Raw genomic sequence first — 25418 nt, 5'->3', positions numbered from 1 at the left:
GCAGCTACATATCTGATATCTCAGAATGCGAATGGTAAAATAGGTGATATCCACTGGGGAGCCAAAATTACTTCAGATTCATTAATCTACTTTGAGTAATGCCATATATCTATTTAGTCCCTAATGATCCCATTTTCTTTCTTACTTTTTCACGTAACTATCTTTAAATACTTTTCTAAAATAATTACGGGTATGTATTCCGATGTGCTGGATTTAGCTGGGCTAGAGTTGATTTTCTTTGAGGTGGCTCGTGTGGGACTGTGTTTTGGATTTGTGCTGAACACAGTGTTGATGATGTGATGTTTTTGTTATTGCTGAGCAGTGCTCATACAGAGTCAAGGCCTTTTCTGCCCTTCTGCCACACTGGCAAGGAAGTTACGGGTGCATGGAAACCTGGGAGGAGATAGAGTCAGGACAGGTGATCCCAGCTGACCAAAGGGATTTTCCATACCATATGACATCATACTCAGTATATAAAGTTGGGGTAAAAAGGAGGAAGGGAGGGAACATTTGGAGTGATGGGGATTGTCTTCTCAAGTAACCATTACATGTGATGAAGCCCTGCTCTTCTCATGGACAGGTAGGTCAGCAATCCCCAGAAGTGCTGAATGAATTCCTTGTTTTGCATTGCTTGCATGTGTGGCTTTTGCTTTCCATATTAAACTGTCTTTATCTCAGCCCTGGAATTTTTTAGCTTTTACCCTTCTGATTCTCTTCCCAATCCCACTGGTGGCAGAGTGAGCAAGTGGCTGCGTGGGGCTTGGCTGCTGGCTGGGGCTAAACTACCACATCATTTCACTGTTTCTCACATTGTTCTCAGCTCTTGACTGGCTGTTTGATTTACTACATGCATACGTGAGCCTGTGCTCCTTTAGCATTTGGAAGATAAAGGATAATCTGAAAAAAGTTATGATGCAGCCAGGACCAAAAAAATATTGGCAATGTTTAATCAGTGAGGGGTCCGAAAGGCTAAAGGCCCAGCTAGGCTTATGTTTCAACTCTGGCTTAGTATTATTAATTGGCCTTCTGTCATGGGAAGATGATTTTAGGTAGAAGTCTGCTGCCTTCCTACCCAATATGAGACACCAACTCCATCTGAGAGGAGAGCAGAATAGAAATAAGGGCATAGATCCATATGAAAGTATTTGCAGAGGGAATTTCCTGGGCTAAGGAGAATATGTTTTGACTAAATCAAGGCAATTTTATGACCCCCTTCATGCCACTTAGCTTCTAAATATACACATTCCTGAGCAATCTGGAATAGAGCAGTGGTAGATTATTAAAGCCAAACATAAATAATAAGCCAAATTGTTTAGCTTTGCACATTTTACATAGTCTACATATAAGTGAGTTACATTTGCAATGGGAATAAATACAGAGCATATCACTGATATGCAAGGCTAATCAATTAAATTCAACCAGATAAACAGGGCAAAGTATGAGACTGTATTATATCCCCAAAAATTCCTGTTTCTCAAAATATCACACAAATAAATACTCTCTGGCAGCATGCCAGCAAATCTGAAGTGTTCTGGACTATATAATTTATCAAGGGTAACAAATTACCTTAATCTTCTGTGATTTTACTTTGTAGCATGAATAATCTACTTTTATATCTCTTTTATATCTCTATATATCCTAAAATACGACTGGATATCATTTCTTTAGAGTACAAGACCATTGAATAACTCCATCTCCTCTCCTTTGAGGACAAACTACTGGCTTCTGAAAACTCTTGTACTCTGACAACTTCTCTTTCCAAAGACAAGCCCTCCCCCTTTTTTTTTTTCAAGAAGTACTTTATTAAAAATATACTTGGGAATAGGTATTTTGAACTCAGTTATGTAAGCTATCTGCAACTATGAAGTCTCTGAGAATTAGCTGTTAAAAAAAAAAAAGACATTGAACCAACTGAAGGCTGTGTTCTTTCTAAGATACAGAGAGCTGTTTTAACTTTATTTTCTCTAGCTTTTAATTAACTCTGTAGCTACATGTCAGTTTTGGTGTGAGGGAGTACTTGCCTCAGATGCCTGTGTGTGTGGCTGTGCATTCCATGCTTCAGTTACACTCCATGTTCAAAAATGTTTCCTGAAATCTCTTAACTGTGTAGCTATCTGTTTAGAGATACTTCTTGAAGCTTCCTAAACAGTGTTGTGGTATCCACCTGTCGTGACTTTAATATGTGGTGTTGTTCAGTTATGCTGTGTTTTGTTCAATGAGCAACAAAGCCAGCACGTCCAACAGCAAGTGTGAGGACAAAAGGTGACACGTCTGGTCCTTGAAGAGCAAAGAGGCACCAGTGTTCAGGGGGTGTTCCACAGCTGGGAGGGGTTGTGCAGGCAGAACTTCATGACTTCTGCAGCATGTGGTCAGTGTTAGTCTTATTCCTGATAATAGCAGGTGCGCGGGTGGAGGGGAGAGGCTGAAGGAATGTATGCCTCTAACTTGCCTCCTGTTTTCAGCCTGTAGCATTCCAGCAGAAAGTAGTTTCAAAGAATGAGGTTTATGCAATGAAGTTGTAAAAATGGTCTTGCCTCTGCCCTCGAGCAAGGTTTGGTTTGGGCATGGGCTTCAGTGTAAGCTGGGCAAAATGTTAAACCCGTTTTTTACGAGACTTAAGGGAGTTACCAGCAAAGACAACCTACCCCTTTGTCCTTACCTTTTCTAATGGAAAATCTGATTTTTTAAATTTATTTCACTTGTCACTTATACATGTGTCTTCAGTGCCTTCTTCTTTCTCTCCCCTATCTAATTATATTTTTTAAAAGTGCAGTTTTCTGCAGATTTTAGAGGCATCAGCAGCTCCCTTTCTTTTGGCATCCTAAATAAGATGAACACTCACAGATAGCAGTGGGAGGTTAACAATCACCTGCTTTAATCAAAAAACTTTACATTTCAAATGTAATCTAGATCTAGGCTGGGGAGAGCTTTCAAAAAATTGTGATATGGAACAAAATGGCTGCAGCTTAGATGTTATAATTGGCTATTTTGGATTAGATCATAATTCATTTTTTTCTAGAGATGCTTTTGATCAAACAGGAAGAAAATACATTTAAAAGCAGCTGCTGTAATTAAGATTAAATATCGTACTTTTATTGTTTTTTAGCTTCTAATAAGCTATTACATTTTTTGAGTCACTTTGTCTTACTACACTCTTGACCGCATATATTCAGAAAATGTAGTGGTAATATTTTAAGAATAGAACCCATTTTATTTCTGTTGCTTCAAGATTTTTTTCATATTTTTATTGCCTGTTTAACACCTTGGATTTATAATGGTTCCATGAGCTTTAAATGAAGACAAATAGAAGGCTAAAAACCCCCTAATACTAGTAGAAAAATTTATTAAAAGTTCCTGCATGGCTTACACTTCACTACTTTGTGTGACTTGTGTACCAATGCCTCTTGGCACTGAAGCAGGTATGAATTTTGCTACTGACTTGGAAGGGATAGATATTGTCCTCATAGCTCTGCTCAGACCCTGGCATTTTTGAATTGCATTACTCAGTTCCTCACATGAGATTCCTGGTTTCTCCCAGAATTTGGCTTTCCAGCAGGTGATTTGGTCACCGTCTACAAACGAAAAATGCATTTCACTTGACTTGCTCTCAGGAGCTAAGTACTGGCTCCATGCCACTGAGAACAGACTTAGAAGGATTTAGCAAATTCATCCATGCAGCTCTGTTTTAATTGCTCCTGCATTGCTGGGAGTAATGTTTTACTGACAAATATCCAAGTGCTGCAATTTCATCTTTATGAATTCTCTTGCTAGAATGATATGTGTGCAAATCATGTTCTCTGTCTGACAAAGAAAAGAGCACTCTATAACCTTTCCTTGCCCTTCCCTTCTCTTTTAAACCCTTTTCAGAACAACAACCAAAAAACTATATGATACTTAACAGGAGCAAGTTCTACGTTACACTCTTGTCTGTTAATCTCATCCTATTATTTCTTGTTCTGAGACTGGGTATTAATGATGTCAGTCAGCATTCTTTGAGGTGAAGAACAGAGTAACAGACCATGCTATTGCTCTGAGGACTCTTTGCTCCATTCACAATGTTGAAAAAAGCAAATACTGAAGGAATTTGGCTCCCATCCATATTGTGGCACTGGGATAGTTGCCTAAGTACCGTGGCCATGGTGGTTTAATGTTTTAGCCGTCAGTGGTTGTCTCTGAGCAAGAGATATTGTTTAAAACAAAAATTAAGTAAATTAGGTTAATTTATTTTGAATTGCATGCTTAAGGCAAAAAGGCTCCTCTACTCTGGATTACTTTGCCATTGATGTACCACCTTTGTGAGTATTCTGAAGGCATTTACTTTTAGTTGTGTGATTTAATTATATTTTCCAGTAGGTTTGGTTTGTCTACTAATGATGTTAGGCTGGGGTTTTTTCAGTTAATATAAAGTATTTCCTTTTTTCTCCCATTATTCCTAGAACAGCCTGAAAGATACAGCATACCTTGCTTTTCTTGTTAATTTATTAGGGCAGAGAGATGATATTTGTCTGATGTCTCCTATGCACATATGTTGCCTGCATTAAGGGAATATTAGATTCCTTGTAAAGCATATGAGCAAAAAAAATGTTAGTCATAATGCAACCATTCATCATCTGATGCTTTAATTCTAAGGACTATAAGAGAGAGAGATTGTTAGAGTCTAAACACAATTTTCCAAATTTTAATATCTGAAATAAGTTTTCAGGGCCATGATTCACAACATACTGTCACTTTTGGGGATAACATGTTTGGCAAACAAATGACCTAAATAGTACCATCATTAAAAAAAAAAAATAAAAAGGAACACACATCAGTATTTTAAGTACTTTCTGCTGCTGATGACTTTACCAAGCTTGAGGATGCTTGAATATAATTCTTGAAACAATAGGGCCACTCTTTCTTATCCTGAACAACACTACTCTTTCCAAGCATCCTCTTTGGTTACAGTACAATTATTCATACAATACCACAGAGTCTATACAGTCACTTTCCTTCATCTGTCTCCCACTGTCTGCTAAATATAGAGTCACAGAATTGCTGAAATTCCAGGCACATCTGGAACTTGCCTACTCCAAGCCCTCTGCTCAAAGCAGGTTCAGCTACAGCAAGTTTCTCAGGACCGTAGGTGCAGGTCCCTTCATTTCCCTTAGCTGAATTTCATGACATTCCCGTTTGCTCAATTTTCTGTCTTACCAATGTCACTCTAAATGGCAGCACAACCATTGCTCTGTCACCCATTCCTCGCAGTTTTGTAGCATCTGTAAACTTGCTGAGGATGTGCTTTTTCCTGTTATCAAGGTTGCTAATGAAGATGTTAGACAGTGTTCACCAGTTATCAGGTATCGACCCCTGGGGTGAACCACTAATGACTGGCCATCGGTTATGTCACTGATTGCAACCCTTTAAGCCTGGCATTTCTGCCACTTTTCATCAGTTTGTCAATGAGAATGCTATTGAAGAACGTGATGAAAGTCTTGCTGAAGTCCATATAGACAACATCAGCTACTGAGCCAATCATTTAATTGCAGAAGGCTATCACCTTAATCAGCTGTTACGATTTCCCTTTCAGAAATCCATGCTGACTATTCCCAGTTGCTTTCTTGGTCTTAAACATTTGAAAATAGTTTCCAGGATTATTTGCTCCATCAGGGATTGAGTTGTGATTAACTATCCTATAGGTCCCTAGATCCTCCTCCTCACCATTCTTGAAGATAGGAATGACATTTGATTTCTTCCTGTCCTGAGGTGTCTCCCCTGATCACCGTGACATTTCAAAGATAATTGAAAGTGCCCTAGTAATGACACCAGCCAGCACCTTTAGCACTTGGGAATGCCAAATCCTTGCCTTTTCCATTTTTTATCTACAACTTGCAAGTAACAGTAATTAATTAAATACATAACTGTATCAAAATGGCAACAACTATTTCACAACTTTTTCCTCTTAAAGACATAGTTACCTTAACTGCTCGTCTACTGAGCTCTATTGCCAAGTGGTATATTATCAGGTGTAGAGTTTAAAATCTTTGACAAACATAACAGAAAAAGTCAACTATTTCTCTTATAGCGAGGAGGGAGGGAAGTTTGCACTTCTAATTTTATGGTGATAATTATCCTACTGTCATTATTCTGTCACATGCTTCAGCACAGATTTATTAAGCTGATATTATATGCCTCCTAGGCTGGCTCTTTGAGAAGCAGATAAAATTCTGTCTTTTTACAAGCCTGCAGGGAAGAGCTAATTCAACCAGGTTAGTCATGATTTATGGGCATTTATCCTAATCAGCTTTTCTGACAAGCCTCCCATTGGGATATCACTAGGTTTGAAGCAGACACAAAAGTCTAGTTTCATTTCTCATTGTGAGCTGTGCAGAACTTTTCAATTCAGACACTTCTGTCTGAAAACTTGGTAAAACTGACTTGAACTGTAGCTGTACTGGACAGGTAAATACCTCTTTCTAACAGCTTACCAGAGGCACTGAGTGTAGTGTACAGCTCATCTGTAGCTAATATTAGGGATGCTGTTGAGCACTCAGGTGATGCTTCACATTTTTAGTGAATATTGATCTGTCTAACCTTTATATAATTCCAAATCCACCCTTTTGTGGTAGTTAATTCTTTGAAATGTAACGAAATAGAAACAAAGAAATTAAATGATCTCTCGAACCAGAGATTAAAAAACAGAATTATTAAAAATAATGTATAGAAAATAATCCGTTGTTGCACGCTGAACAGTTGCTGACTTTGGGGACTGTTGGCACTATTTCACAGACAGAGAAGTATGTGAAGGGCTTCTTTGATGTTCTGAATAATGATCTGCCACATGGACCTAGTGATGGTTTTATTGCCTCATGTCCATGAGGGATGTTATCTTCTGTGGCATTTTTTCTGGTTACTCCCTCCAAGAGTGACATTTAGAAGGAAGTAAATGTTCATTAGATGGAAGATGTAATTCTGATGTGTTTAAGTGCCTACATATCTCCTGAGTGCACTGGACTTTGCTTGTTGGGGAGGATGATGAGGTACGGAGCAAATTTAATGAACAGTCCTACAGCTGCCCCTTTTAATCCTTCAATAAACATTTCCTCTCATATCCTTTTTTTTAGGATTCAGCTTTAAATACTCAGTGTGGCAAGAAGCACTTTTTAAAAAAAAATGGTGGTAATTACAAAATTCACACATGAATTGGGAGGGTGCAAGGAAGTATTTGTTACTTTGAATTAAGAGACCTAGTGAGGTTAAGGATTTGGGCAATATGGTTTATATCATCAGTCAAACCACAGTCTTCCTTGGATGTAGATGAAATCGAGCCTGGAGAAGACAAGCTCAGTTTGAAGGATAATTCGTTTGTAATTTTCCTCTGGTTCTGAGTCTCTCCTGTGCAAACCGTGACATTTATGAGAACACCAAACAATGGTTCATGGAAGGAGCATTGTTGATATTCTGGAGCATGGTGGAGGTTCTTTGGTGTCAGAATTATGTGAGCCTTATAAATCAAGCACAGTCCCAGCTAATTTAACTGCATCTTGTGTTCTGTGGTGGAAAGGCTGAGATCTTCCTCTCCAAGGAAGCCTGAAGATTTTAGCTCTATGCAGCTGCTTGGGTCTGATGATGTCTGGGGTTTAAATACCAAGCAGAGGATCTGGAATTCAGCTGTCTGGAAGGAGGTCATCAATGTTTCATCCTTTCAAACTTCTGTAGCTGATACTTACAACCTTAGCTGTACACTTTCCCTTAACCTGCATCTGAGATCTTAGTTACTTAAGAAGAGATCTTAGTTCCTCTTACTAGCTGGACCAACTTTTAAAACAGCAATAGTAAGAGCACTTATCTGCCAAGAAAACTGGGGGTGAATAAGTTCCTATAGCTAAATAAATTAAAGGCAAAAAGAATAATGCAGTATATTTATCCACATTTGCAGAAAGTGTATAGAGCATAGTTTCACTGGAAGCCATGTCCTTCATTCTGATTTACGCTGCCAAAGAATTTGAATTGGTATCAGAGACCCCCATCCTGCCTCTTTTTTACCTCTCCATTTGCAGTTCTTATTCTTCAATGGTATTTTTATTTTCCAAAAAGCATAATTGCTTTTTGGTGGGAGAGTGCACACTTAAAAAAAAAAATTCAGATTTGCACTCACCACTCAGGCAAGCATGAAGTATTTGGATTAATATCTAATGTATTTCTTTGTTTTCCTGGGTACAGTGATAAAAATATTCCAAGTTTTTTGTAGCTTGTGCACATAGAGAGTTTTCCTTCTGAGAACTGCAGTTAGCAGAAAAAGGGAGAGAGAATTAGTTCATAAGCTAAGTCCACTTTCAGAATGTGGACTTATTTGAATAAAGATTTTGTATATGAAATTTTCATTTACATTTAGAACTATTTTTCACCTATCCCTGCTTATTGTCATACAAGTAATAGGTGACCTATGAAAAAGGAAGTATTTTACCTTGTAAGCCTCATAAACAAACACCTTTTAGTGACAGAAGCTAATGTTTGTCCCTGAAGGAAAACCTTTTCCTCCACTTTTCTCTGTAGTTAGGAGCTTTCCTTTTAATAGGTAACAAAGCAGCATCCCACAGTCCAAAGGTTGCCTTAGGCTGATCTAAATATTCATTTATAGGAAGAAAGAAAGTAAATTAGACATTGGCAGGTATTCAGAATGTATCTTCTGCCCCAAAGCGTAGATTTACAGCTCTAGAAAAAGTAGTGTCTCATATTACAAAAATATCGATGTGAATTTTTAACATATGCGAGTTCAGGGATGTTCAATTCCAGAATTGTGGTTCAGCCCATCAAAAAGAAAGGAATCATCTAGAAGTTGTGGTGACAGATTCATGCTCAGAATATTTATACCACAGTCATGATTGATACATGAATATAGACAGATCAGTTTGTAGATTTGTGCTGTTTCTCTGTCATTGGTTTTGTGTTTGAGTTCATCATTGCAGAGGTTGAGGTGCCGTGAGGTGTGTCCCCGAGCACACGGTGACCCTCTGTTAGCAGATTTATCTGAGAAATTGGCTACAAATTATTAGTCATCTTATCAACACCTTTTATTCTCAATTGAAGTAGTTCTGTGAAAACATTATGAGGGAAGCCTGCCTCCAGCTAGTGATAAACAAATCACTGGTAGGGCACATAACCCAGCAATTTTGCTTATACTTATGTTTAATATATTTATTATAGTAGCCAGCTCACATCATTGCAGGCAGCAGCAGTCCTACCTGGCCTGCTGCCAAAGCTCCAAGCTCTCCCAGTCAAAAGCCATTGTGAGGTTACACACTGATAGGCACGTAATTACGAGCTTCGGATGAAGTCCTGCTTCTGCTGAAGTCAGTGGCAAAATTCCCACTGATTTCTCTGGAAAGCAGTAACCTTGTTTCATGCAGCCAGCCTAAGTATTTTACAAGTGATTATCCTGTCTTTAGGTTATCCTAAAGTTTTACCTGTGCACACACTCATGACAGTTACAGTGGCTATTTAAAGATTGCAAAGATAGGAGGGAAGCGCTAAATAATTGTGCTTTTGAGTTTTGCTGTGGAACTCAATCTGAATAAATTTAATCAAGGTCCCAAAGTAGTTTTCCTTGCAGGGGAAGAAAAGGTTGTCATGGTTGCTTGACCCAAAGATGATCTTCACATGAGCCCTTAAAAACCCACTGATCTGGCATTTTCGCATTCATGATCTTTAAAATCTTCTCCAGCATGCAAATTAAATTCTCTATAAAAGATGTTTGAGAAATATTGTGTTAAAGTGTATGGAGTGGTCTCATAATTATGAAATCATACACCAAAATAAAATAAACTGAGAGCTTACTCAGGTGTCCATGGGCAATTGTTTATCACTTTTCCTGCAAATGTCTAGCTCACGAAATGCCTTGAGTTTAAAAACATAGTCCTAGAATCACTCTTTTAAAGGATTAAATTAAATTCAAGGTGAAAGTGTGTTTTTCAGTATTAGGTAGAAACTATGCTACAGTTAACTCTTGATTGCTTAGAAAATATCTCTGGGCATTATTATTCATTTTGACTAGAGAAACACATTCAAATATAATGAAATACCCTCTAAGTGATTATCAACAGAATTGTAATGGACTTAGGTACGACAGAAAGAATTTAACTTCTGCTTTCTATAATGGAGTTAATGGTCCAAATAAAACAAGTGTGTGTTTTAGAAAAAAAAAAAAGAAAATTACTGTGCAACATAGGATCTTCCTTAGGGTGTGAATTTTCCATGGTACCATATCACTGTTTACCACAGACCAGCAAAGGAAGGTGCCTTTGGTGAGGATTCAAGTGTTCTGGCCAAGTTGTTCTTTAGGCCAGTGTCACTGTTAATGGAATAAAGCTTTTGTTATGTGTTAATATGATGTTGACATAGCAGGAGTCTGGCTGAAATGTGGCCGTGGCATGGAAGAGGCAGCATTTGCCAAAACCTGTCACAGTGCTTTACTGTGACATGTTTTTTCTTCCTGTTTTCTTCTACTGCTTAGACAATGCAGTTGCTCTGAAAAATTACTACCTAGAAATGACACCCTGTATTTGTAGCCTCTCAATAAACAGCAGGTCAGGTCAGGTTGTATACTACAGGTCCTGCAAATTTAGCCAGGAATTTGCCAGGTCAAAGGACTTGTTCTACTCAGACAGTAACACATATAAAGATTTTGGGGTCTATCTGTGGTAGCATTGTATTTCCATTGATGTTCAAACTAGAATAGGCTCAAGGTTTGTTCACCACAACTACCAGCACCACTTAGACACATACACTTTGCTTCACCCACTTGAAAAATGGATTCAAAGCTTGTCTAAGTTGAAAAGGAATTGAATTTTAGCTGTGAGGCTCCACAGTGATTTTGGATAGTGTCCAAACAAAGGGTTGAAGGTCAGTGAGCTTACCAACACTTCAGCTTTCCAGGGGCCATCGCTATCCCTGTTGATTTACACCAGTCACATCTTGATCTGAATAACTCCTACATTCTTTAGGAGAAGGTTCCTGTCCTGGAAGTAGACCTACCTGTACAGACAATAGCCCCAAATGTAGTTCTGTGGTCTTCTCAGGATTTATATCTTGGAGTGAGCCCACAGGAATGAGTCCTTAGTGTGATAGGCTCAACAGGCAATAAAAAGGTATATACAGGAAAACACACAAAGTGTACAGCTTTATGAGAAAGCTTCAAGTGTAATTTTTATCTAACCCAGAGAAATTATTTGAAGGCTATTAGGAACACAGAAGGACATTTGCAATGGCAGCCAAACAGAAAGATAGATCAAAAGCCTTAGTTGGCTTGTTTATCATAAGAAAAAATAAGTCTCATGAAGAGCTGGTGAACAAAACTTATTTTGTGCCTCCTTTCCTTTTAGCATTGAAAAGCAGGAAGATTTATGAATGCCTAACAGGTATTTTCTTTATAATGAAATGCATCCCAAAATATTTTTTAATAGTGGTTTAATTAAAGCACAACTTGTTTTCTTTATTTCATTATTTGGACTGTGTTTGTCTTTTGCTTGAGTTTCCAGCATGCCTTCTTTTATTTTGAGGTGGTGGGTTTGGTAGGGGATTTTTTTCCCCTACACAAGTTTGCTCTATATGAATATAGCTGTACATTAACCATACCAATCAAAAATTAATAGATTAACCAAAATGGGATATAAATGCATAATGTTATTCGATAGATACACTAAACAGGGAAGCTGTCCTTTCTTCCTTTCTTTGGAAATCAACTGTGTCTGGTACCTATAATGCATATTTCCTACAAAATGTTATAGAGTATTAGGGATAAAGTTAAAAGCATCACTGACCTAGCTCTAAGTTCTGGTGTGGTGTCAGTGGTGACCCATGAACAGCATTTCATTCAAAATGTGCATTGTCTGAAAATAAAATACAGTCTGTAATCCAAAAATCTTAATGTTTAAGGTGGAAAGCCTGAAATCAGTGCCACAGCAGTTCATAATATTTTTAGATATAGTGTTGATCATGTTTGCTGCAGAGAGGTAATTTTGTTACCATCCTTTTTTAACAGTCTTGGCCTATGTCAGATTAAAAAAAAAAAAAAAAAAAAAAAAAAAGAAAGAAAACCAAACCCAAAACAAACACCCCCAAATAAATCTTTTTTAAAAAAGAGCTTCACCAAAATGGGAGCTACTATAAAAAATTAAATATGCCAAAGTGTCTCATATGTTGTAGTTTGAATTATTATGGACTTTTTGGAAGGAAACATGATTAAAAGAGAAGCTTCCTGAACACACCTCATTTCTTCTATTAGCAATGATTATTCATCTTTACCTAAACCATCTTTTCTTCATTTATAAATAATCAATGTTATTGTGTGCTGAAAAGAAAAAGAAAAATATCAAGTTCAGCATCTCAATTTATTCAGTTCAACATGGGGAAATATAAAGACCTCTTTTCAACTGTTGTAAAGGAAGAAAGGGTAAAAAGAGGAATAATGAACCAGCAGTACTGCTAGGTAAATGAGGTTAAATTGAGCATTGGTCTCTTTTAACTCAGTTTGTCACAAACTCTTATTAATGTTTAAACAGATGAGATATTAAGCATTGTTTTCTCACTTCTCCAGAGAGATACATGGAAATGTGTCTTGGACAAGGACTAGAGCAATGGACTCCAAGGTGGGGTGCACATATGACTATCCACTGGGGTGTGGAAGAAACTATTTTATGTATCATTAGTAAAATATTTTTCACAGTAGTGCTTATTTCATCTTTATCCCATTCGCTTTTGATTTCCATTTTTATAATAATAATATGTTAATAAAGTAGTATGTGTATAATATTCATAAATATATATATGTGGGTTGCATACTCAAAAATGTTTGCTGATAGCGGTGTCAGAACAAAAAACAGTTTAGAGACCACTGTGCTGGAGAGCAATTACCTACATGACAGTCCCACACGAGATATAATTTGTGATCATACGATTGTCTGATGGTATTGATCGTGCATGGTTGCATGAGGAGTGGGTGCAGATGGAATTAAATCAGACATAATGCCTGAAGAGTTTGCAGAAAGGCTCCTGTTGATTTCTAGAAGATGTGGTTAAAGATGTTAGAGAGGTGATAGAAAGGTTAGAATGCAAGAAAGTGATTTTCGACTCAGAAAAATGAAACAAATAGTTTTAAGAAAAATAATCCAAACAATCAACAGTGACACTGGAGAAATCTGTAAACTAGTTGTGTGGATGGAGAGTTATTAGATAAGGGAGGGGGAATTGAAAGCTGAAATAAAGCAGCAAAAACGGCCAGAAAGATTATGAGTAGAACTGCATGTATTATGGAATAGGAATTAATAATTTATGTTCACTTGGCTCCAGTATGGCTGTGTCTGGAAAACTGCATTTTTTCCAGGGTATTGCTTTATCGGAAAGCTGTGAACACCAAAACTGAGGGATTTTAGGAACAGTAAGCTATTGGAAAAGATCACGGTTATGAGGTTACATATAAAAATTAAAAGATTTATTAAAATGCACCTGTCTTGTAAAAAAAAAAAGGAGGAGGAGCAGACAAGGGAGAGTAGGGTGAGTAGGTGAGATTCTGAGTTTCTCAGTGAGGAACAGGAGAAATGAGAGAAGGGTTAAGTAAAGAAAAATAATTATGGCTTCTATATAAAATTCTTAATGACAACACGATAATGATCAAGTACTTAAATTTTTGTAATGTTTATGATAGTACATGTTTTCCAAGCACATAAAAAGATGTTTCAGAGTTTAATGTTTTAAAGATGTACAATAGCGGAAATAGCACAAGTTTCTGAGATCAATAGAGAGTCTGAATAGACCACAAAGGTTTAAATTAGTTACATGATATCTGTTCTTCTCCCAAACCATTTCAAAGTGGTTAAGTTCTTGCATTTCTAATACACATGTGCTCTCCTATCATTTTATGGAAAAGTGCATATTACTGAAGGGATACTTGTCTGGATTATTTTATATTCTTGATTATGATGTTCTAGGAGGAAATATATGAGACATACACACTGAAGTTATTTAAATTACGACTCTATGTCACGCAAAGACAACAAAAGCAATCAGTAGATTCTTTTGAGTGTGCAAACACACTGTGATATTAGGTTATTATAGCCTATAGGTACTGAGACAGCCTGTAAACACTTCTGCACAGTGAGGTCAGGAAAGAGGTTGTCATCCATGGACTTGCGTGGGTGCACACAAGGTGAAGCACTTGCGCAATTTTTTGGTAGGATCAGCACAATTATTTTTTCAGTAGGGAATTGTTTTCCAGATCAGGTTCAAGGTCTCTTCCTATAAAGTTAATGGTTTTTCTTTCCTTCCTATACAAAATTCACCGCTGTTTTCAAAAAAGCAGTTGATTTTTGATGTATTTTTCGGCATGAAATACAATTAAGATCTAAAGTGAAGAACCCTAAGTGAAGCATCTTTTTAAAGTGATGGAACAGTTTTCTAGTGCATTTGTCACGCTGTTTCTGACTATTCCATGACCCTTCACAGAGCTGCCTGTGAACAGTTGTATGTGGTTTGAAGGTCTTGTGGCTCTTGTTATGTGTTAGACAAATGTAGACAATAAACAAACCTAATTTGCTTCTACCAGCAATTTCTCTTTATCCTGCTAAATAAAAACTACCTCCCTACACACCACAAAACAAATGAGCTTATCTTCTCTGGTTCTTGTGTCAACCCACTAAAATCGTTCACCAAAATATATCTCAGAAAACTGTTACTCTAATGCTGGTGATCCCAAGATGTCAGTTGTCTCCTATCATTGTGTTGCACAAGTTGCCTGTGTCTTAATTAGTTTAAAAGACTTTTTAAAATGTAAAATGACAAGATTCATACTGACATGATTCTGATCTCAGGGTACAGAAAGTCAACTACAGGAAATTCTGTTTAAACATAAAAAGAACTTTCTGGTGCAGGCATGATGGGACACTGGAACAGGTTGCCCAGAGAGGTTGTAGAGTCTCCATCCTCAGTTACTCAAAACCTGAGTAGATGCAGTCCTGAGTGACCTGCAGTAAGAGACCTTGCTTTTAGTGGGGGAGATTGGCCTGAAGGATTTCCAAAGTTCCCTGCCAGCAGGAGCCATTCTGTGATTCTGTGAAGAAGCCAAGTATTTCCAGCAAGCAAATATTCTGTTCTAGTAGTTGTGGTATTTGTAGTTTCTTTATGATCTCTGGTGTAGGGTCTTATACCCCTCATACTCAAATAATTTCCTCAGTGCTATCTGAAAACTTGGCTTTGTGTTGAAAATGGTGAATTTCTGTATTCACTTCAGATTACTAATAGCAGCTAAGCTGTGGTCAGATGATCACCTTATATACAGACACTCTTCTTATTATTGACTCAGTAGCAGATAAACAGTAGCAAAGAACATCCTTAAGGGATACTTTGGATGAAAGAGCAGTACAGAGACAAAGTGATATAATAAACTGCTGACCTTTATTTCAGTGTGTTACAGGCTTTTTTTGTGCCTTTCAGGGAATGTCATAAAGAGTAAGAACTGGAGAGCTGACAGTTGTATTTAAAGGAATTAAGTGATAATGCACGTATTTTTTGTAATGCAGTTAAAACCGGTTTCGGAATTAATTTTTTCTTGCAGTGGACTGAAAAAGATGCAGAATGCCAATATTAGGAAAACTATTCCTTGCTTAAGAGAGCATGCTTAAACTGAATTCCCACTGCAGTCTTCATGCAGGATCCAAATGGTTTCTTTCCCAGTGCTGTTCAGGTGATTTCCCACTCCCACAAGCGTTCACAAAGAAATCCTTTTGGTATGACCCACATGCCCTCTGTAAAGGAGATTTCCAGAGTCAATCTGAGGTGCCACGTTGTCACAATTAAACTGGCTGAAGTTATATTTTCTTAGAAGAGAAGAACAGGCCTTGTGCATTTTATAATTTGTGCAGTTGTGTAAGTTCATGGGACCCTGAGATTCCATGCAGATTTTACAGATGGCCTCACTTATGACCACAAAAGAACCAAAATCACAAAATGTACAAGTGAATGGGGACACATCAGACCAGGTCCATGAGGAAAATACTCTACCTGACTGAGAACCTTTTCCTGCAATGTGACCTCAGGCCACAATGATCAGTACACATCTGATGCTTGAGACAGATAATGCTCTCCCATTTGAAAGCATGCACCCCATAAGCATTGCATCCTTCTCTTTCATTTTTCATTTGTATCTCTGTGCTCTTATCTGTTTGTAACTAACCTGCCCACCCTGCAGATCCAGAGGTGTCAGATTAATTCTTCTGCTGCTGATTTAAGGGACAGTACTTTGAGGTAATATTAGCTTCAAAGGATAATAATGTCAGAGTGGGAATCTCATACTGTGATTAACCAAAAACTTTCTCATATTAAATTATTAAATCTTAAACTTATTAAAACCATGTGTAGATGTAGTGCTTATGGACATGGTTGAGTGTTGGACCTGGCAGTGTTGTGCTAATGGTTGGACTCAATTTAAATGATTAAGTTGGAAATATAGTTCTATAATTAAAAATTAATTCTCTAAAGTTTACTGCCAAGTTGAATATGCATCTTGGAATCTTAGTACAAGTTTCATTTAGGCTTGATATTTCAAACCCCTGTGACTGAAAAATGAGGAATTGAGCTTTTTATTTTTGCTAGAATGGATTAGACCAAGAGGACATCAGAAACTGTTCTGTTTGCAATTACAGTGAAATTTAATAAATCAGAAGAAATGTTAATCTCTAGTTTGACTCCAGTAGAGTGATGCTTGTGTTTTAAAGGGCTCAAGTTGCATAAGATTGATGTATGGTTTTTAAATACACGACATCTTCATGTTGCTGTGCTTTTTCTGTGTCTTAAATGTTTCTTTACCTTGCATGAGGTAAACTACTGCAACATTATCGAATAAAATTTCTGCCCTAGAATTTCAAATATATATTACTTCCTTAGCTTAATGATAAAATCAGTGCAGATTATAGTTATTTCATTGACAAGAATTTGATCAGTTTGTTGAAAAAATACCTGAGAAATCCCCTTACCATTACATAGGATGAAAAATCCTTATAATTAAAAGGTGTGCCTCTTGTGTTGATGTAATTACACCCTCCTAAAGCAATTCCCATTTGTCTTTGAGCTGATTTTTTTTTTTTTTAAGTGAACTGTACATGGTCACTTACCAGGACCTTTTGAACTCCTGAGATGTTTGAAAGAGGGTAGAAGTTGTAGATAAAGCTACATTCTTACTCCTTCTGTGAAAAATAAAGGCTGGATAGAGTAGAAAGGTATAAGTCTTTGTTGATCAAGAACAATTGGCAGAACTGAGCTGTTGTGGGTGCTGCATGGAAGCTGGTGTGCCAGTCAGGAAGAAGGCATTGACTGGCCAACTGTTACTTGAACTAGGTATTACACATCCTGTTTTTGTCTAGCATAGATGTCATGGAGATGCACAAAAAAAGATGGATGCCTTGTAGAAGGTGAGGGAAAGGGGAAAATGTATGCACACAGAGGCTTTATTTGTCCTACTGCTCGTGCAATGAATTGCCTGATGTACTTACCTTGATTTCTTCCTGAGACATAAGGAATAACACCCTCATTTTACAGGCTTTTAGGCAAGGCTAGATGAAGTCACCTCATTAGACTACAAAGCAGGGGAGTGAACCCCAGTCTCCAGAATCACTGATTATTCTTGGAACCACTTAAGAGAACTATAAATATTTTTGATGCAAACAACCCCTCAGCCGCAGTCTAGCGTCTCAGTTGTGTGGTAATTTTGTCCAGTTCTACTCAAGTCTCATGGTTTTCTTTTTTTCCACATAAGCATGATGCTTTTGCAGTGGTATTGTTCAGATCTGGGCTGATAGAGACCTCAAGAACATTGCTGAAAATTGTCTTTCTGGAAAATGTTTGTATTTATAAATGGTGACCATTAATTCTTTCTAAAGGATGAGTATGTCCACTTAACCTATTGCCAGTGCACTATGGATACTCCATTGGCTGCTGTAGACATGTGAGTTAGTTAATGGGAAAGGTCAGTCAGTACTTATTAACATTAAAATCTCATTTAGATTTGCTGATCTCCTCGGCAATGCTTTGGTTCTCATGGCACACTGAGTTTTATACTCTTTTTCTGTGTTTGGAACCAGGGGTGTTTCAGTGCTCTTTTTGAAAACTCAAAGGATGTGTTATGTGTCATGGTGAATGTAGATCACTGGTGCTACATCTGAACTGCTGTTGAACCTCACAACATGCTCCTGATGCTCTTTAAACTCTTACCAAGTCTCTGAAAATGTAGAAGAGCTGTGAAATTGAAAACTTTTGGTGTGGCTGCCACACAACTTTCTCGGCTTCTTGTCCATCTTCCAAATGGACAGAGCTCCATCACGAACAACCCTCTGGTATCCTGCTCAGCATTCCTGGTGGGCAACTAACAAGACAGTCAGCCAAGGCTCAGATGTTGAAAGAAAATCTGGTTTGCATTGTGCTCTCAGCAGACAGTAGGGGCACAGGCTTTAGAAAGGCATAGTCACAGTATTTCCTGTTTGTCTGGGAATTTGTTTGGTTTCCTGGTTTTTTTCCCCCCTCTCTATTTTTTTTGAAAGCTATTTACTAGGACAGACAGAGAGTAATAATGATGGGACATACTTGCAAACTCTTCTGAGTTAATCAAGCATACAAGTTAGACTGAGGGCAATACTGGCTCTGTTCCCAATTCATATGTATTCAGGTGATCTATATAACTTGAAGAACTGTTTGAAGAGTTGTTTTTAATCATAAAATATGGTTCTGTGTTGACCATACTCATCCAGTTTCTGTGAACCTAAAAAATTATGCTTTCTATCTGGTAACCAGAAATTTCTATGTGTATTCCTAATGGACACAATTACTATTAGATATCTGTTTGCTGCTGAGCTGACCTTACTTGGTATTACAAATCAATAAATCACAGGCAGACATTTCTGTGTCACCTTTCTCAGGATATGAATTCTCCTATTACATGAGCATTTCTATTTTAGAGCAGTGTAACCTACATAGGCATGCAAATACTGCAGTCAACACCACAGTGCCTCTTCCTGAAGAACACCTCATACAGTCATTAATATGTGCTATTTCTGCTTTGTTCACCTACCTTTTCTGCATGCAGGTACATGAGCTCAGCTTTCTTTTAGCATATCCCAGGGCTTCCTCTTTGTTTAAGCATATATTCTATCAGAAAGGTAGGGTTAAAATCCTCTTTTCCTGAGCATTAAAAGTGATGAAGTTTGTAATGATAAAGTTTGCGATGAAGTTTTGGGTTTCTTTCACCTTTCATCCCTGTGTCCCGAAGTGTTCACAGGAAAGCTCTGACTCCTGTGTAGATGAATATCTGATTATTACCTGTAATACCTATGCCTTGATTAGTGACTACATGCTCTGTCTTGGAGCTGCAGAAGAGTTTTTTTAGACTGCTGAGCCCATGCCATTGAAGGGGCTAAAACTAAGGGCTTGGACAGGTGCTGAGACAACACTGCTTCCCAAGGGAAGGCAGCCTCACAGAAATTCCTTTCCAAGGAGATGTGCCACTCCATTCTGTAACAGGTGGTGTTTTCTGAGGGACCAGCCTTTGCACATTCACCATTGCATATACATTGCATTGGCAGGGGTTTTGTACCTCCATTGCTGAACAGCAATTACATATTAATACACACTGAAGTGTTGAGTGAAAAATATTTAAGCTTGTGTCTGATGCCACATATTAATAACAACATATTTGTATAATTAGCTGGATGACTTCTTGGAATATAGAACTGTGACTTTTTTATTACTTTACGAGTGTCATATGTGATTATTAATGAAAAATTATAAAAATCTTCATTCAGTTTCCAGTAGAGAGTAAACTTCATGTTTTTGCTATTTTCATTTGCCACGTGAAAGATAAATAAAAATATCTAGAATTTAAACTTAAATTAGTCTATTAGAGGAAAACCCAGTATCATGGCTACTTTATCTGATAAGTGTACTTTCTTGTATTTTTTTAGTCCATTTTTGTCTTTTTTTGAAGATACTCCCTCCCTTATGTACAATGTGAATTGCAACTTACTGTGCCTTCTCAGCCTCCACTAGTACTGACACTACACAAAATATCAGGAGCAGAATAAAATTCCTCTTGTCTCTACCCTGGACCATACATTCCCTTTACACTTTTTCCTTCTTCTGTGAGACTATGGGGCATTTTTTGGATACTGGATGAATCTGCCTGACTTGCTAGTGTATGAAAATCTCTATCTGCACAGCTATAAATGACCATATGTTTGGATTTTATTGTGGACTTCTGAAAGATCTTTTTTTTTTTTTTTTTTATGATGCCACCAGACAATGTTTATCATCATAACAAGACACTCCAGACTGTACTTTGTTGCCTCAGAATCACGGTCTTTTTACAGTTGAGGACTCTTATCTGTCCACTAGTCTCTTATTCCAGCCCAGAAGTGTGATTGTGACCAAACAGCAAGCCTCTTGGTGTCCAAATCCTCCACACCCTATTATAGTTGTCCTCAAGATTCTTTGGAAAGACCTGCCAACTTTGACAATGTACAAAATCAAATTGAAGCTATCATGTCATTCTCATTATTCTGTGCCCCCAAACAATTCAGGGTATTAATAGAAATGTAGACAGCTCAAATTGTTGAAGGTTTAATCTGGGTGATTTTTGAATTACTTTCCTAGCAAACAAGACTGAAATAAGCCGAGTCATTTTTTCCATCTGAAAGAATATGATACTCCCTGCAGGATGGTTTTGATTTTTGAGCAGTTCTATTCCTAATTTATATGTCATTCTCCAGAAACAAAGGTTAGGCCAAAATTGACAATTGCTTTAGTTTTAAATTGTCATGTTTGTAGCAAGCAGCAAGTCTTGCTCAGCTGACATAATCATCAGTCTGGCCAGAATCTCAAGACTTAAGGATCAGAAGAGTCACTTAAGATTCCTGGTCTAGTGGAAGTGTCCCTGCCCACGGATTGATTCTATTTTTAATTCCTGTGAGGTGAATTCACACTTTTCAGAAATATCTGACCTTAAGTTAGGTTGATGTGGGATGCACCGATATCTGCCATAGAATTACAGTTTTCAAACACAAGGACAAGATCTGCTTTCAGAATCAATTGATCACTGAGGTCTGTCCTCCATTGGGGTTTCTCTGGAAGGATATATTGGTATCACAAAAAAATGGAATGCCTTTGTTGCAAATGACACCTGTTTCAGGACTGCTAAAATACACGGGCAGAAAGTTCCATTCAGTATTCCACACAACCAGAAACTGTCTTTCCTCTCAGTGAATTAAACAGAAGAATTGTTAGTTTGAATAGATCCTGGGAAAAAGAAATCCTCATACTATTTGTCGTATTCTAAAAGGCATTTGTGCTGAGCCTGAACCTCCCGTAACTGCTCTAAATTAAACGTGCCCTTCATGCTGGCCAAGGGGTTCAGTTTGAAAATCTCAGCTTTTATCAGTTCAGCTGTGGAAGACTGAATTAACAACAGAGCTCTAACAGAGCTCCTTGAACTGAAAGAACTAAGCCAAATACCAGTTTTATCAATTTGCTTTGGAAATGAAAACACTAATTATTTATGGAGTTGTGCAGTATTTCATGACATGCAATTTCATTTCCGACAGATCACATAATTGTATTACAGTGGATGGGATTTGCAAATGCAGGGTACTGATCCAAGACCCTTCACACTAAAAAGCTTGGGTGATTGATAAGGATAATTTTTGGGGTTTTTTATTTCTTTCTAATCTGTTTTCTTGCAAGTTTTAATGAATTATGAATGTGTTCATGCATGTGCCCAAGTGTAAAAGAGTGCATACTTTCTTCAGCCATTTTCATGATGGCTTTCATTGAAATGACCTTTACAATATAGATTCTTGAAGGGAGTAAAGCAGATATGTTTCAGTAGATATATTGGAACAATGAGGCCATCACAGCTTAGGGTGTGTCTCTTTTGTCCAGGTAAAAAAACTTCAAACAACAAGGAAAAAAAAGAACCTATTCTGAAAGCTTTTGTTTTTAATTTGTATACAATTTTTTTTCTGTCTCAGATACTCTGACCTCACTTGCAGGTTCTACCTTCCTTCTGACATCGGTTTTATTTATTTGAAAATTGATATTGGTTATATGTGAAATTAGTGTGTGAAAATGTTATCTAGCATTTAGAATCATAGAATTGTTTAGGTTGAAAAAGACCTCTAAGATCATCAGGTTCAACCATTAACCTGGAACTATCAAAACCACCACTAAACCATGTCCCTAAGTGCCACATCTACATATCTTTTAAATACCTCACAACTACTTCCCTGGACAGCCAATTCCAATACTTGATAACCCTTTTGATGAAGAGGTTCTTCCTAATATCCAACCAAACCTTACCCTGGTGCAACTTGAGGCCATTTTCTCTCATCCTGTCACTTGTAGCAGGTCGTTCACCTTTTCCCCTTGGATTTATGGGGGCTTCATTCTACACCCCATCCCTGTTTTCCAGCTTAAAGAGCTGGGTACCTGAACAACTGATCTTACTATTAAAGACTGAGGCAAAGAATGCATTGAGTACCTCCTGCATCCAGAATAGGATGAAGATTCTCCTTAGCACTCATTTTGTTGCTAATATATTTATAGAAACATTTTTTTATTGTCTCTTATAGCAGTAGCTAGACTAAGCTGTAGTTGGACTAGAGACCACCAGTGCTCTGCTGAACCTTGTAGAAAACAATTTCCTATAGCTAGATTTTTTTTACACAAAATTTTAGCTGGCATGATTTGAATGACTCTCTCCTTTTTTCCATTTTTATTAAGTGTGACCTACCTTAACTTTTGCAGCATCTTGTCCCAGGGTAAAACCAAACAAAATAAAAAGAGCAAGAATGTTAACTTTCTAAAGGTCATGTCTCTTATGATTAATGTGTTGTTTTGAACACAAATATCACTTAGCAATTATAATGTGAATGCAACTACCAAATTTTTAAGAGAAAAAGGGCTTGCTTATGTATTTGTTTAGAGTTATGCTACCCAAAGCCATTTGGAGAATGAATGTTTCCCATAGGTATCCACACTTCATTTGCAAATCAGACCAAAAAATTGTAAAGGCCATGAGTTCTTTCATATTTTCACACTGCAACCTGTGATTTCAACCTGACATTTCCAGTCTGCCTTAGATGAGTGGCTTCTGTGCTAGCTTTTATTCTGTTGTTAAATACATGGTTAATAATGTGGAAGGTGAGGGGCGAAGGGGGGAATGCTCATAGAATATGGATGAAGGCAGAAGGAGCTTTGTGTCTTTGGCAATCATAATTACTTTCTTTTTTCTCTTTTTTTTTTCCACTTGTGCAGAGTGAAAGTGCTGCATGGACTGTCCTGAAATGCCAACTCTCTGTCAATGTCATCCATCAAGGGTCGAACAAGGACTCACTCTGACAGATATCTGTGCCTTAAAGGTAATTACCTTAAACTCAGTAACACTGAATTAAGCACTGGTTATAAAGCAAGACACTTAAGACCAATATGGAATGTAAGGTGTTGCTTTGTGTTTATTTTACAGCTACTTTGTTTACACTGTTACATATACTGATGACATAAATTAATCTTCTTGCTCTCTTTAGATCACATGAACTGTTTGTAGTGATACTAGAGTGGGTGTTAGCTGGCACAACAGCAGACTGCATTGATGTTAATGTTGCTGATAGTAGCAGTCAAAGGAGCACAGGCTTGAAACTCAGGCATCATGGTTCTGTCCCTGTCTCTGGGTGACCTTAGGTGAATTCTTTGTTTCCTCTCTACTTCAGAGTCCTCTCCCCTTGCTGAAGAAGGGATCCAGTGTACCCCCAGCTGTAACTGCAACAGAGATCCAACACATCATTTGGAGGCTTGTGGTTTAAAAGCTGGATTTTCTTAGTCTTTACTAGTTTTACTGACTATCATCAGTCAGTAAGATCAGTATTTTTTTCAGTCATACATTTAAAAAATAGAGTAAGCAGACTGGGGCTGGGAGGATTAATATGTTTCCTTTGATACTAGAATTCTATTATTTAGAGCTGTGCACTGCATTTTTATTCTCAAAGACTGCATGTGAAATACTATTTGCTGACTTCTCATCTATGTAATTAAAGCAAGCCCAATTATCAGAAGGGTTCTTCTGAGGCTTGGCTGCTCTGCTACGTATTCACTGTTTTCCATCCATTAAAAATCATCTTCTTTACCTCGTAGAGTAAATTTTTTGAAAAGTTAGAGAAATTATTGTCAACTTATATAGAGAAAAATAGGGTGCATTTGATTTTTTTTTTCCTAATTCCATACTTAACTAAATAGCTATGGATTTTCTAACTTGTTTTATCTGAAAATGCAACAAAACATTTCTGGTCTCTAACAGATGTCGTGAAGCTGTGCTTTTTTCTCTAGACTGTTTTGAACACATCATGATAACAGTCTCCTTCCTTAGGACCCTTAGCAAAGGAGCATAAGAGGCTTCCCACATACATCCAACTGCAGATTTAATTTTGAGATTGCTTTCTTAACTTAGGGAGCAACTGCATTCCTCATTTGTAATCAGCCTTACGTATTCTACAGCTCTCTGTGAGCAAGAATGCAGCCCATATTCTTTATGATGCCCCGTATTGCTAAATGCATAACTTTGATGTCAGAGCTATGGCTCAGCTTCTGTTTGCAGTTCACTTTCTGAAACACAGATCCTGTAGAAAGTACTGAATTTGTCAGTAAGAATTCTAATACATACATACTGTTTTCTCAATCTGGAATGCCCATGATAAATTTGAAGCAATCAGGAATACAAGGATCGCTTTAATAGCACCAGGTGTGCTTGTACAGCAAATGGCAGAGAAAGTGTTAACACTCCCCTATGCACTGACAAAGAAAAGACCTCAGCTGGACCCACTGATTGCTGAGATTGTCAGCCCAGCAACCCTGGTGACTTGGGAAATATTTGCCGTGTTGTAAAAAGAAACTCTCCAAATAGAAAGGTTTGCTACTATGTAAATGTGAATCTTTGGGTTGATTAGAAGATGTGAGAAAAAACTTTTCCTTATTCTCTTTCATAGTTTGTTTCAGAAGTACCTGCAGTTGCCTGTAGCCTTTCTGAACTCTGTCTTTTCCACATTGATGGTTTGTTTGTTCGATAAGACTCCTGAAAGTGCCAAAGTAGAAGAAGCTTTCACCTCTGAGTATAATTCAATTTCTGTATGGAAAGTGTCTTGACTCTTCTTTAACTCTGCTTTAACTTCTTCAAACTGAAATTCCAGGTAGTGGTAGAGAAGGCAAACAAACTCATACTTTCTGTCTTGTCCTCTTATCCACTTTGTCTGATACTCTACTAGCCTGCAAGGAAAAATGGAAGGAACTGGATTTTAGCCCAAAGACAAGACAGCTGAGGCATGCAGCAGGCTTTTAAAATATTTTAAAATTTTCTGCAAGGA

At 37.5% G+C, this 25418-nt stretch overlaps 1 long non-coding RNA gene across 1 annotated transcript in view; it reads left to right on the top strand.

Annotated features, from left to right (window-relative positions):
• LOC120322953 overlaps positions 1-23388 on the top strand; it is a 103537-nt gene extending 80149 nt beyond the window's left edge. Inside the window, exon 3 of the long non-coding RNA XR_005562948.1 lies at positions 23323-23388. This is a non-coding gene — a long non-coding RNA (uncharacterized LOC120322953). The remainder of the gene's footprint in view (positions 1-23322) is intronic.
• Positions 23389-25418: the final 2030 nt, after the last annotated feature.

Source organism: Pipra filicauda, unplaced genomic scaffold (assembly GCF_003945595.2).
Source record: "Pipra filicauda isolate LSUMZ 115617 unplaced genomic scaffold, ASM394559v2 scaffold173_size1550139_pilon, whole genome shotgun sequence".
NCBI classification, from domain to species: Eukaryota; Metazoa; Chordata; class Aves; order Passeriformes; family Pipridae; genus Pipra; species Pipra filicauda.
This window is presented reverse-complemented; position numbering and strand designations above follow the sequence as displayed.